The sequence below is a fragment of the Camarhynchus parvulus genome, chromosome 1 (genome assembly GCF_901933205.1).
Source record: "Camarhynchus parvulus chromosome 1, STF_HiC, whole genome shotgun sequence".
NCBI lineage: Eukaryota > Metazoa > Chordata > Aves > Passeriformes > Thraupidae > Camarhynchus > Camarhynchus parvulus.
In genome coordinates, this window is record NC_044571.1 from 25,903,100 (window position 1) to 25,915,861 (window position 12,762).

Below are 12,762 nucleotides of genomic sequence, written 5' to 3' on the forward strand. Positions count from 1 at the left end.
CCAGGCTGCCTGCTTGCTGTGCTGAGTGTCATCCAGACACATCACAGCTTCCATGCTTTCATTATCTGGCACTTCCCCACAAAAAAAAAAGCAGTTTTCTTGTTCTACTCTGAATTTGGTTCCCTGTAATACAGTGCAGGGCAATGGAATCATTAAATGGTTTAGGTTGAAAATGACATCTAAGATTGTAGAGTCCAACACTAACCCAGCACTGCATAATATTGTATATATGTATTTCTTTTGTTCTGGTTCAAAGGAAGGATAACAGACTTGAGAATCTCTGTTTGTGAATATCAGCACCACCCTGCCTACACACACACATTTCCCTACACACCAGCCCATGTAACATTCTTAATCATTTTTGGGGGGACTGTTACAGACATAACACATGGAGCTGCAGTGCAGTGTGTGGTCCTGCTGATGGGTTGATCTTGGACCTAGCTGATGGTTGTGTTATTCTTTAATAAAGAATAGCCTAAAAGCTGCTTTCGTGTTGACTCACGCCGATCTCAGTTGGGAAGGTTCTCAAGGTAAGGTGTGTTTATGATCAGATTTTTTTGATCTTTTGTTAGAATTGCATGTCAGCAAAGAACAGGATGAGCCAGCTTAGTTTCAAGAGCACAGTGTGAGACTTGATTTTTCAATGGAAGTCTTTTGTCAGTGTGAATGTGAAAAAATGCTTTCCCAGGAGGAAGGCAATAGAAAGCAACTTTTTGTGGCTGAAATGGGTAATATAAACAGTGGAACAGCAGAGAAGGATCTTATTAAAATGTTGATGCATTTTAGGGAAAAAGAGTTCTCACGTATGGTGGCCTTGAGAAAACAGAACTTAGAGATGGAACTACAAGAAGTGTTTAAAGATGTTGTCATATGTCTTACAGTCTTAAAAGAAACTACTTTTCTGTTAGGTTATGGTGTTTGTTTTATTTCCCCTTCCATATATCCAGGTTGTGGCAATGTAAATTGTGCGAAAGGTGGAGCAGGAGACACATTGCATAAGAGGATGCTGCTTGTTATATTATGTCTGGGTGACTTAACAGCTTATGCTATGACTTGACTTTTCCTTCATGGAAGAGGAACCGTTTTAATTAGCAAAAGCATTTTCTTCTAGAATAATTCTGTATCATTCCCACCATAGTTGTTTAGATCGTGTTGTTTTGAATACAATTAAGAATAAAGCTGTATAGACAATTCAAACCCTGACTTTTTTTTAACTTGACAGTGTGTAGCAGTATATTTAATATGATAATCTGATTCAAGTTTTCCTTTGTGATGCCTAGAGTAAAACCTGCAGTATTTGCAATTTGCAGATCAGTAGATTGCTTCTCTTCTTTTTGCAGATTTTTTTGAGGCTTTAATATTAGTGGGTATTAGTAGATGTCTTGTTTGTTCCAGCAAGTAAGTCTTACTTTCTGTAACACTTGGTGCATTGTTAACTTCTAATCTCTTGTTAGCAGAACACAGAAACTGAAGTTTGTAATTCCAAGTACTTTGCTTTCCCAAGAAGAAGAAAGCCAGCATAGTTTTATAACTAAGCATTTTTATTTTGTTTGTGTCAACATAGAGTGTAGGGGTAGAAACTTTTTTAGTTTTCTAATTGGAGCAGTATTTCGGAAATACTGTATATACAATAAAGTAACAGTGCATGTATCTTGAAATAGGACAGAGTCTTATGCCTTTTAGACTCATAAGGCAAGCTACAGTGTTGTGAGTGAGGGATGGTGGGGCATGGGATGGTAGCAAAGCTTCTCAGAAGGAACATTGCTTTTTCTATAGTATCATCACAAATATACGAAAGTCAGTTGCTAAAGTGTAAAAAATTTTTGATTCTGAGCTATGTCTTCTTTACTGCTTCAGAGTTAGTAGTTTAACTGTTGAGGGAGGGAGGAATTTATTCATGTATGTAGCAGGAAAAATCTGAGATGCATATTGCTTTGTATCAGTATGGGTCAGGTTAAGCACATTGAGAGAATCTTACACGATTTTTTAAAATATTTTGCTTGTTTATGCCATGTTTAAATGAAGATTGTTACAGTTGGGAGTAACCATATGTTATGTAGAGGGAAGTAATGATGGAGGGAGTTTGATGTGGTAATTGTTTTTTATGTAAACAAATTGAGATATGTAAGATTTCTGAAGGCCTTAAATACCTGACCTCAAGAGTGAAGTAGTTTTGCTGATTGGTATGGGTCTTACATAAAAGGAAAGTTTTGGAGATGATTAAGTGGTTGTCAAGTCACTGTTTATCCTGAAATTACTTGATTTTTTGTCAGTTTAGTTTATTAACTTAGATGTGGTACAAAAACCATATCAGCTACATGTCTTGTTTTATGCCTTTGGTAATGTGTGGTAGAAAGTTTCATATGCAGATTTGATTTATGGAAATGGTGTTACATAGGTAAGTCATTCTGATGACTTCTGGTCCAGGGAGGAATGAGGATGACTATTGTGTCATTGACTGGCTTTACAGTAATATTCAGAGAAGAACAGTATGAAATTTAATTTTGTCTAGTAGTAGATAGATTCCTAGTAGAAGTCAGAAGTGATGCTGATAAGTGGAAGGCAAACATTTCTTCTGTGCTTGAGGCTTTTTGTGCCTTGGGCTTTTCTATGTTGTTGCTCTTTTCCAGTTTATAGGAACAAGCCAAATAGGACTTAGGGAAGCATGACCTAACGTGCCCTCCCCCCTGTGTATGGTAGGTCTTAATTCTCAATGGATTATGAAGATGTTTCGTCAACTTCAAATATGTTTGTTATGCCTAATGTGTTCATGTAGTAATAGACACATTGAGCAGACAGGATTTACCAGGCAGCATAAGATATAGTTTAACAAAATCCATCACTTTTCTGAAATTTACAAGGTTAGCAGTGTTTTTGTAGAAATCTGTGACCAGACGACCTTTCCCCCTTTGCCTTTTTCTGATGGATTTCTGTTTATTCTTGAAAGTTGGATATTGAAGGTCTTCTGACCTTGGAAATTGATCTACTCGAATTCTCTAGAGCCTGAGCTCGGGAATGCTTAGATCCTGCTCTGAGGTTTACTTGATCAGCATGTATAGCTCTTTTCCTGTTTGTTTTGACTTTTTATTTCTCTTCAGTTGATTGTTTGGTTTTATATTGAAGGAAGCATTTATAATAGGCTGAGCTGAACAAGTTACTTTTTTAAATGCCAGAAGCTGACATGCAGTGTTGGTTCTTGGCTGTGTCTGGGAGCGGGAGAAACACAGCAAAGTTCACTTTGGCAGATCTAAGTGATGATGAAATTGGATTTTTCCTAGGATTAAAACAATGTACCATGTGTTTGCCGCTCTCACAGTAAATTACTAGAGCTCAGAATTGATGTGTAAATGATCACAGAAAACGGCTGTAAAGAATTACTTTGTGTATTAGTGTCATTGTGAGCAAACTGAAATACCTTATAGTGTTTTTTTTTTCCTGTTCCATTTTTCTGGAAGGAAAAAGCAACAGCTTGTATGTGAAAGCACCTTTGTTATTGTATTTGGCCCACAAGACACAGTGCTGGCCTGTGATCCTGGGATATTAGTATTGAATGTCATTCTAGGGATGTTTAAAGAAAAAGCTGAACATTTTTAGAGAGCTGGAACAAAGCAAGTGTCAGGAGAGGATGTGAGTTTTAAAATGTTGCAAAACAGACTTCTCCTAATTGATTTTTCAGTTTTGGATCTTGGAAAAGTAGTAATAGTAGTCTTAAAACAGCTTCACATAACTTTGATCTTATTGGCATCACTGGAAGTAATTGTTGTAATTAGAGCTGTGATCCGCTCTCTTATTGACATACAGGAGAGTGGAAAAAAATAATTAAAGTAATAGATTTGATGTGTATTGACTTATTACTTGCTGTAACTTGAAGGGAAAGTATGGACCTTCTAATTTATTTATTAATTCCAAGGAATTGCCAAGGTGATTTCTTTTCTTAGCTTAGCCTTGTTCTATAACCTAGAGAATTTTTGAACTAAGATGATGGGACAATCCAATACATTACATCATTTGACTGAATTTAATGTAAGCTCCCTGGAGTGGAACTTCTTAAATCAATAGCATTAGAGCCACTCATTTTTAAAGGAAATGGCATGAACCAATAATGACAAGCTAGCAATAAAACAGGAATAAGCCTTTTTGGAGGCATTTCAAAAGAATAAGTGTGTTCTTAGATCTTCTGATGTGTGATCATTTCAGAGACACTGGAACTACTTAGCTAATGTTGAAGAGACCAAATCAGAAAGCTGGCCATATGTTGGCTCTGTATGAAATGGGAGAGATACAAGATTTTTGCAATATGATCAAAGATGCTGTTCACAGTTAGATGCATAGTACTTTAAAGTAAGACACAATTCCAGACCACCTTCAAGCCTTAATCGAGGGAGTTCATTAGCTTGTGGAAATTTGAGTACTAGTACAAAAAACAAAGGTAGTTGAAGAATAGTGTAAAGAAGTTTTAAATGGCTATAAGTACAGTTTAAATGTATTGCTTTAAAAATGCAAACCAAATTGTACACTTGTCAGTTGACTTAAGTGTGATTCTCTTAAAGGAAAGGACTTTTCCAAGTGTAGTAGGTGCTGATTTTCCCTCAGTTTTAGGATAGAAAATAAAAAATGGTTAAATCAGTGCAACAGCTAGTATTGGCATTGTCTTTTTCAGGTGCTGAGAAGGGGCTGCATGGTTTCCTGTTCTCTTTTACAGTACTGATAGTTTAACTGATTCAGTGGTGTGAACTGATCCGCAGTATTAAAAAAACTTGGAACTGAAAACACTGATAGATTAGGAGGTTAACAGGGTAGCATTAAGGGACTAGATTGTGTTTAGTCTATCCTGTATAACTCTGTATAAACACAGTTTTAACAGAATACATAATTTAGAGCAAATGTGGTTCCAGAGATGAAGTCATACCAAGAATTAGATACGGGAAAATACCTGTGTTCAGAAGATCAGAATAGCAAAGGGGAAAATACTTCTGTGTCTTTCAGCAGCAAGAGGTTGTTGTGACAATCACTCTACAAGACTGCATCCCCACTGCAAATCAGTATTTTTTGTATAGGTTGTCTCACTGGGATTTTTTTGTGCTTCACTAGATGAGATGTTCTCAGGTAGATGAATTTCCTATCTCTATGCCTGTAAATAAAATTGGAAATTCATTCTTTTCAGTGCTATTTTTTTTTAGAAATTCTTTGTTTGCTTTCACAGCATCTTATGGAGATGTGGTGAAGAAGCTTTCTTAGCTGATACTTACCTTAATCTTACCAGGTATGGAATAAGCAGCTTGATTATTGTGTTGCTCAACCCTTCTGGTGCTGATGGCATTACCATGTGGCCAGAAGCTACAGAAAGGCCGCTAAGGTGGCTCTGCTGTGACGGGGGAATTTTATTGTGTGCCAGCAGTTTTGTACTGAAGATGCAATTTTCCCATGTCTTTTTTTCCCTCTGAGAGAGACTTTATGAAATGAATGTGCCTGTACACTGGCAGCTGTCACGTGTTTGAGGCAATGGTGACCAAGTTGCTCATGTGCTTGGGGCTGCCAAACAAGGATTAGATCCTCCTTAAGTGGGGTCAGGGCCAGGGTTTCAGCAGACTCTGCCAAGTCATGGCATTCTGACACTGTAAAGCCATGGCCACTGTGGTGGCCCTGGGGACTGGAAGTGTCAGTGATGTTCCACTTTGTCTGTCAGGCCCGATTTTAGGAGCTCTGCTAGACATGGTGGTAGCTCTGTGGGTATAGCAGGGTTTGGTTTTGCCAGACTTTCAAAATAAGTTGTTTGGAAAAATATGTTTAACGTAAGGAAACTGAGTATCATATGAACCAAATTCCTTCAGCCACGTGCATGCACTTCAAAAACTTCTGTCAGTGGAATGTGAACACTTGGGGTGTGTGGATGGTCCCTTGTGAGGTTGGTCCGCTCGGCCTTGCCACAGGGGCTCTGCAGCCATTTGAGAGCAAACCATACCAGCTTTACCTGCGTGCGCCTCTGGTCCTGGGGAGAGCCTGCCCTCTCTGAGCTGCCCGGCCTCTGGGGGCCCTCCTGCACAGGCCTGGCAGTGCCTGCGGCTCCTGCCCTGCGCTTCCAGCCACGCTCTGCCTTCCTTCTGGTGCTGCCGCCATGTCCCTCAGGGACAGGCCCTCGCAGCACTCCCCGAGGGCCCGGCCCGGCGGTGCCATGATGAGTGGCTCCCTTCGTGCCCCGTGCCTGGAGCTTCATCCCCAGGTGGGTTCATCCCGGCCTCCTTGAACCAGTGCCGTAGTGTGCTGCTTGCTTTCCACTCCTTTGGCCTGTACGAACTTCCTCCATGCTCCTTCCCTTTTGAAATTTTTCTTTTTTTACCAGTTCCTATCATCTAGAATTATTTTCATTTTATATTGTAAGTACGAAAGAGCATTATGGAGTCTAGTGTCTTTACAGATCGCAAAGGTTTTGCCCCCTGTTAAGTAAGTCTAACCCCTTCAGTATGTACCCCTCTGCTTGCTGGCTATTCACCTATTTTACCAGACAGTCTTCAGTTTAATTTGCTTAACAAATCCCATTATGAATAAGTAAGAAAGAAATATGAAGTGTAGGTATTTCCTGGAGGGCTTGCAAGGGTCGTAGTGTGGCCTTTGGTGTCCCTTCCTCTCTAGGATCTACCTGAGGTACACCAAGCTTGTCTCTCGTAAAAAATCAAGACGAAACCATGATTTTTTCATAAGTATTCCTAACTATTGAATATTTGCTAAATCTAATGTTGAATTAAGCTTTATAATATTTAGAAATGTCTAGACTTCCACAGTAGAGACATCAATGAGGATGTTGATACTAAAGTGAGGGATTCAAAAGGAAACAAAGCTGAAACCAAAACATTTAAGAACTGGAATTTGATTGTGTTTTACCTATAAGGTTTCCAGCTAACCTCACATTTAAGGAAAATCCTTTCCCATGTGTCCAGTTTCATATCTGTGCAGATGTATAAACAAAGCACAAAAAGATCTATAAATAATATTTCACTTACTGCAAGTAAGTGTGCAAAATTAAAATGGAAACATTAGGATTAGGCAGATTACTATACACCACTAAGAACAAAACCAGTATGCTATTTCTTCCTTGTTCTGGTATCTACATTGTAAGAAATCTGGTTTTTTATTGCTCTCTCTCCAACACTGACAAACAAAGACAAGGAGAGGGAGAATTACTTACTTAAGCATTAATGGGAAGGCATGGGTCTTTGTTAGATGATAGAAATTTTCCAGCTTTATGGCATTTGTCCCTCCCATCTCCGTGGTCTAGCTTACTTCCCTTTGCACACACATACAAAGAGAAAGCACTTTCTAAAGTTCATTGTATTTCAGTTCCCTGAACAAGTGTAGAGGAGTTCTCTAAGAGGGTGGTACTGTAGAGTTTTTTTCTGCAATAAGGCAAAGTAGAAAATGTGATTGTAACCTCTATGCTCTCAGTAGAGCTGAAGTAAGCAGCTTCATCAGTTGGACACAATGCTGTTGTAGAGACATTGTATTTTTTTTGCTGGTCTTGAGTGAAACACTCGTTCCATTCCCCAAGTACCAAAGTCAAAGTTTTCTAAACCAGCTAAGTTTGATACTGAATTTACCAACTTACAGCAAGTGCCTTGTAAAAATAATTACTACTAAGGAAATCTAAGCAGCTTACAAAGAATATTGCTACAGTTCTTACAGGGACACTAGATCATTGTAACTTTTGTATTTGTGAGTTAGCAATACTTTCTTTTCACAATAGCTCCATTGGAAAAGTGAAAACATGCAATTTATTGTTTTGTTTTTCCTCCCCATTAACAGTGCAATGTTAGCATTGCTTTTTACAAGGGCATACTTTTGGTTTTATGTAGAGCTGAGGCATCATTTTATGGTCTTTTTATAGTGTATATGGGAGGGATGGTATAGGTTCTAATACAGATGATTTAACATATGTACTCAGGTTTTATAGTTCTTGGTTTATTTCCACTCAAGATTTCAACTTACATGTATGAATAAAATCATGGTGGTTTTGGCTGTTTGTACCTTTGAAACAGAGCTTAGAACTATTAGTCAAGAGAGGATGCTGAGTATGTGTATGGTGTGTGTGCAAATGAAATCTGAATTTGTCTCCAGGAAGTATTTTTCTAGCATATTAAGATTATTTGGAGGTGTAGTTTTCTGATAGGACTTTTTTGTAGGACTTCAACACTTCTCATTTGAAAGGATTTATGTTAAGTGCAAATGCATTTCAGCATAGCTTCTATACTTTCCTTTTACTCTTTCTGTAAATGTAAAAATTTACCCAAATTGCAAATGAAACCATTATCTGTTTAATAGTGTCCTGCTAGTGTCCTCACAAAAGCATCTGGAGGTTTTATTTCTAGAAGTTTGCAGTTGAACTCAGTTTTCTTCCTTTTGTAATGTTGTATCTTCACTGAAAAAAAAAAAAAACCAAAACCAACAAAACAAACAACAAAAACTCCTCATTTAAACCCCAGTGTCCTTGGCTATTTGAATATTGTCCATAATATATGTCCTTAAGAGTTATAAGCTTTCTTAATCATAGCAGATTTAACTCACTTGTGATGAAATTGATGCATAATATCCTTACTCCTTGCATGTGCCAGAACTTGTCGAACTGGTGTGAACATTGCTTTCCTTCTAATGGTGGGTCCAGTGCCATTTCCACCTCAGTGCCCCACTGAGGAGAGGTGTGGCTCAGCTGAAGTAAAAACGTTCCAGCTGCCACCGGATAGCCTCTTGCATAAGCACATAATCAACTTACATTAAGAAACAAAGTAAGTCATTATCTCCTCTTATCAGAACACTTGGTCCATTTGAATTCAATGTACAGTGTATAATTGACCTCTTAGGAGCTATGTGTACTAGAAAAACCAAACAGATTAACTGGCAGACTCACAATCTTGCTCTGCACTAGACCTACAGTAGCTGTTTGCTTCCAGGGGTGTTCTTGTAGGATATGGTAACTGTTGTGGCTGCTGTGGCAAGGACTCAGATGCAGTCATAATCTAAAACATACAATAAATGTGAAAATATTTTTTGCTTTCCTTGATTTTAGTCATAACTGCTTATTTATAAGAAAAAATATTGAGTTTCCTTTTCTGTTGGTACTGTGTCTCCTACAACGATTCAAGTTGCAGTCTATGTCTGGTATGCCCTCTGTCTTTATTAAATGTAGTTATATTTTATTTCTAAGGAATTGTCTAATAGCATGCCTCCTAAAACCAAGAAAGATTAATTGTTTCTAGATGGCAAAAGTAAATTACTTTCCCCTCTTGAAATTCTCTCTTACTTACAGATTGTTTCTTCTTATATTTAGAGGAGGGGGGAAAAAAGGGAGGTATTAGGAAGTGGACAGAAATAACTCCTGTAAGACATTGTACTACCAACCAGGGCCAAGGATTACTTATCTCATTTGTAGTAATACTCCTTGTGCTATCACCTGAAGTTTTATTTTTGGCAATGCCCTTTTGGTATTTTTGCCGCACTTTTGTTGCCTACAGGACAGCTGATCCTGCCTCTAGGATACACATGTCCTCAAGAGTGCCCCATATTTTCAAACACATTTGGAAATGTGGATTTTACAAAACTGGTCATGTGCTCCTCTGCAGAAATCAAACATGCCTCATTCATTAACAGTCTGTGTTTCTGTCTATGGGTGACGTAGGATTTCTAGAGTCTTGTCATTTTCTGCATTTTGGGGGGAACAAAGAAGTTAGTCTAAAACAAGGATTTCTGATTTGATTTAGGGATTGCCTTTGGCTTTCAGCATTTTTAAAGGTTTAAGGTAAAGAATTACTAGATAGAATAAATGTCATGGATGGTTAGACTTCTGTTTACAAAACCAGACTGAAACAGACTTTTGTTTACAAACACAGTTGTGGCTGAAATTGGCCAGGTAATCACTGACCTCATGTTAGCTGGTTTAGAGAGAGCATAGAATTGCCTCGCCTAAAGTCTCTGGATTCTAAGCATTTGTCTGTTTATGCAACCAGCTGATACCTGGAAGTTATTTGATCTAAACCTCTGCTCAGAATATGGGCAGTTTTATGGTTCATTGAACTTTGAAATCAGTCAAATCTTATTCACACTTCCTTATTTGTAGATTGTATCAAATGATTACAAAGTACAGAACTGCTGTGTACTTTTCAAAGAAGCAATATTTGGAATATATGTTCCAGTATAATAACAGTATTGGATATTCACGTTACAATTTATTCCTGTTTCCTCCACACAGATGTAAAAAAAAACCCAACACAGCATGACAAGCTAGTTTAGTAGTCCCCATTTTTTTTCTTAGCCCAATTTTGCAGCAACTGAGAATTTTCAGTTTGTGGGTTTTTTCGCTTGGACTGATTACAGGAATTTCTAGTCCAACAGGAAAAGACACATGAGGGGGCACACTGTTTTCTGTGAATTAGTTTTATTAAGCATGAAAGCTGAAACTTTAAAAGAACATTTGTCTATTGGACTGTTTTCAAAAAGAGCACTATGGGAAATATATTAAAAATATTTTCTTTGCTGTTGTAGTATCTCCATTTCTTAAGTATGTGTTTTCATTTGAAACAAAAATAATTGTTAGCAAATGTGCTTTTTGTGATTATTTAGCTGTTTCACTTCATAGGTTCTGCCTGTCATACACAGCAGATTAAAATAGATAATCCTGATGATTCTGGTTCAGTACTTTTTTGATACTTGTTCAGATATTTGAAGTAGTATCTCTCAGGTGTTATTCTTCTGTTTTAAAGGTGAATTGTTCATTTCTTGGCTTTTTTTCCCTAAGATAATCTGTCATACAGGCTATCCAAAAGCTGGGTTTATCCAGCTTGGTTTCTGAAGGAGCTGTAGGGGCTGAGATGCCCTTAGGTATGTGTATGCTTTTTCAAATTTGCTAAATAGAGGTCTTTCCTGCCAGCATGTACTGGGAGCTTATTTCTGTTTGCATTTCCCAAAGTATGGGGCATAGAGAGTCCTTTTACTGAGAAGAAAATGTGTTTAGGTTTTTTCTTGGTTTTTTTCCTTTGCTTATCATTGAAAAGGGAAGGAATGGCAGATCAGCCTTTGAAGTCTGAGAAACATTTCTTCAGGAAGATTATTCAAGATGTGAGTTGATGTTGAGGAGTATGTTTGTCTGGGGGGAAAAAAAGATGATTTTTCTTAGATTCTAGAGTCTTGAGTGAGTTTTATGGCAAAAAGCAACTATCCCATCTCAAGTTGTTTTTAGGGGATGATGTATTGTAACAACTTGCCTCCATCCCTTCCTACATCAAAGAAGTCACAGCAGTAAATCAAAGCCTAAAAGTCAGTGACTTCTGTTAGGTTTTTGTGTGGTTTTGCTGCTGCATAGAAACCAGCAGCATCAAAAGGTTGTTAAAGCTCTTGTCTGTATCACTGAGTGACAGACATGTGGAGGTTGAGATTACACTTATCATCTCATCCCAGACAAACCTGCATAACCTCCTTTGCCTTTATTATCACAATCATTGCAAGTCAGAATATATTAATCTCAACCTACAGTACAGTTCTAGACTTGATAGAAAAATCTTTCTTTAAAAATACCTTTCCTTTTCTTCATGAAGGACACAAGAGCAGTTTTGATATATTGAAGTGCAGTGTGGACGTTTTGTCTTCCACATATAAATAAAAGGTGCATGGATCACTGAAAGCTTAAAATAACATCCCCCATATTGTATAATTATACTGATAGAAGTCTCATAGTAACATTTTAAAGTGGGAAATAGCTACAGTTCTGCTAAAATATAACAATTTGAACCACCTTTGCTTCTGACCAAGACATGGTCTTTGATATTGTGTTTAGTATACTGGAGCTTGACTTAGATGTGTTGGGAGTACTGTGTTGATGTTACTTTGAGTTCTCTGGCTATTATTAATGCTTTTATGAGTAGTATTTTACAAGTATGAAATGTTTACTCAGGGTGGCTGTTCATTGTAGATCAACTTGTAGTAACTTAGAGGTGACTGATTATTTGTCAAGAAAGTGTTTTATTTAAATGTTCCTCACCTTTGCTGTATCATAAATTTCCTCTGAATTATTAATGATATCCTGGTTTAAAATTCACCCTGTCTCCACTGAACTGTTTAAGATGATAAAAACTGAAAGTCTGTCCTTGGGTTCTAGTGTCCTGCTTGTTCAGGGATTAGTTAGATGCTGGAGTTTCTCTGACTTCAGTTCCCAAAAGGTTTAGTTATAAACCTTCATTTTCACTGTTCTAAATTCTAAGCATTCACTATTTTGATTTGTCGAGTTTGTGACTTAATTACTTGTGTAACAGATATTCTGGACTTTCTAGTTTGGTTTTTTTTACTAGCAGTTGGCAACTAGCTTCTAAGCAGTCAGTATTGTAATGAATTTTTTTAATGTTATATATATATTATTCTATATGTGGCTATATATGACAAAAGACATAGCTCTAATGTAAAATGATTTTTTATTAATATCTAACTTCTAAAACACAGCTAATAGCAAATACTAGTAAAGGTTATTTTTTGTAAGTATTTGATTGCTGTAGAATTTCTTGAAGTCTTTTGATGTTTGTAAAAGTACAGAGTTGTGAAATATTTATTGTACTTCAGATTGTTCAGTTGCAGGTCTTTAAATTCGTTCTGTGAGAGTAAAAGTAAATATTAAAAAGCTCACTGCATCAAAAGAGTTGTAAAGTAATGTTTAATCTTAATGGAATTCACATTCCTTAAGTGCAGTGAAAACAAAAGGGGTTCTAGAATCCTGTGGTTATTGGTGTTACA

The 12,762-nt window shown here is 37.3% G+C and overlaps 1 protein-coding gene across 7 annotated transcripts in view; it reads left to right on the forward strand.

Moving 5' to 3' along the window:
- Positions 1 to 12,762, forward strand: part of ATP11A (ATPase phospholipid transporting 11A) — a 118,160-nt gene that overhangs the window by 34,692 nt on the left and 70,706 nt on the right. The window lies entirely within an intron of this gene.